The sequence below is a fragment of the Penaeus chinensis genome, chromosome 10, assembly GCF_019202785.1.
Source record: "Penaeus chinensis breed Huanghai No. 1 chromosome 10, ASM1920278v2, whole genome shotgun sequence".
NCBI lineage: Eukaryota > Metazoa > Arthropoda > Malacostraca > Decapoda > Penaeidae > Penaeus > Penaeus chinensis.
This window is the reverse complement of record NC_061828.1, coordinates 173,633-176,132: the sequence shown is the minus strand read 5'-3', so window position 1 is coordinate 176,132 and position 2,500 is coordinate 173,633.

Sequence of the window (2,500 nt, the reverse complement as noted above, 5' to 3'; positions counted from 1 at the left end):
GAAATTAAACAATATCTAAGATCTAAAATTGTGTTATAAACAAAACAATATGTTTACTTGCATCTTTGCTCTTATGTGTACGCGTCTGCATGGACTGATTTCAGTTGCAAGCATCCTGACCCGTCACGTGCCCGAATGATGCAATATTTATCTCCTGCAAGATCGTATGTGTTGCTTTTACTCTGCTGTTGATATTTCGTCAGTGAGCTTGACATACGCTTCTGAGAAGAGAAGTTATCACTGAATAATTTAATCTTTGTTAGAGAATTATTGCAGAGAAGCATTTATTGAACGTTAAAAAACGAGCCACAAGTCTAACACCGGCCAAATACTAAGAAAAAAGTAAGCAGTTTTTGGGCAATGAGCCATAGGGAAGTACACAAATCTTGTGGTTCATTGGATTTTTTTATCCATAAGAGTTACTCTACCTGTAGTAACTTCAAATATAATACATGTACGTTAGCATATATCCTTTATGATCGAATTACTGTAACATAACGCTGAAAAGTGGTTGTGGCACCTTACATAATATATAATACATAGTATATATACATAAACATATATCTATATCTATATCTATATATATGTATATATATGTATATATATACTTATATATACATAGATAGATATATAGATATACAATCCAGTACATGCACACACACACACATATATACATATACATATATATATATATATATATATATATATATATTTATTCATATATACACATATATGTGTATACAAATATATATATATATATATATATATATATATATATATATATATATGTGTGTGTATGTGTGTGTATGTATATCTATATTTATATATCTATACATATGTATACATAAACATATTTACATATATGTGTGTATATACATATATATGTATATATATACATAAACATATATGTATGTACACACACATACACACTAGTTAATTAATTGTGTTTAATCTTGGTCCAAATATTTATATATATATATATATATATATATAAATATATATATGTGTGTGTGTGTGTGTGTGTGTGTGTGTGTGTGTGTGTGTGTGTGTGTGTGTGTGTGTGTGTGTGTGTGTGTGTGTGTGTGTGTAGTATATATATATACATATATATATATATATATATATATATATACATATACATATACATATAAGTTGTTACAGGTAGACTTATACGGCCGTGATTAATTTCATGTTTATGTGCAAATGTTTCAAAGATGAATCACATCTCCATCATCAGTGCTGTAATAGCGAACCAAAAATAACGTCCATTAGACAACAGAACAAAAATAGTTAAAGAGGTTCTCTAAATTGAAATTAGTAGTGAGATAATTCGAACAAAAACAAGATCAATAATAACAACAAACTGTGAACAAGAAATAATACAGATATATTAGAGATACGAGTATATACAATGGAGGAAAAAAAACACAGGAATAAAGATATGAAAGAACTAACCAACATGGGTGATAGTCAGAGGAGTGAAAACAGCTAATTTGTAAACAAGGTGGTTGCGCTAGTGTTGTTGTTGAGCTCTGGTTTCATCTTTTGTGCTGTGTGGTGCAGCGATAGCGTTCTCGTCTAGCAATCTTGCTAGAAATGCGTTCAAATCCCTCGCCGCCGCGAGTGGACGGTAACCCCCGGCCATTCCTTGCACACAAGGGATAGCTTAGAAGCAAAATGAAACAGACAGTATGTCACACCAAGAATATCCATTGTAACAAATGGAATCAAACTAAACTTAAAAAAAAAAAAAAAAACGCTGGAGGAATAAGAGGATAGAATATCGAAATCTGTGTTGGAGAAAGGATGTGAGTCCCCTACGGTAGTCCCGTATGAAATGACTTGCCTTTGTGTTCCATTATGCGGTGACATAACCATCGTGAGGTGGGCCCCACGTACCTGACTTGGCAGTCAGGACAGGTAAATAGATATACCACATTAGAACACAAATCAAAGTGGCATCTCGTAGGCTGTTTTAAGAAATTTGCAATAGTGTTAGAATTGCTGAATATAAAAGTGAATTTTATTTAAGGGCAATCGTTTTGTAAGAGCGTTTTTAATATTTTCCGACTTATAAGCATAATTACACACACACACACATACACATACACACACACACACACACACACACACACACACACACACACACACACACACACACACACACATATATATATATATAATTTTTTTTACATACATATTTATTTATACTGTGATAATGCTCTAGATGATAGGTGCGTGTTTCCTGAGCATCAACCTGTATATATGTAAGAATGCACACACGATGTATGAATGCACACATAAACAAGTACACATGACTGAAAGCACAGACATTTGCAAATATTGGATTAGTATTACGTAATAAGTTATGGGTGCCCGACTCTGCTGCTTTGTAGTTCAGTCTGTGTATGGTCAAAGGTTGTGGGAGTTCATCTTTTACAAAACGATTTAGTGCCTTGTGGTATCTATAAGATGTAAAAGGCTTCGGGAGTCAAACCTG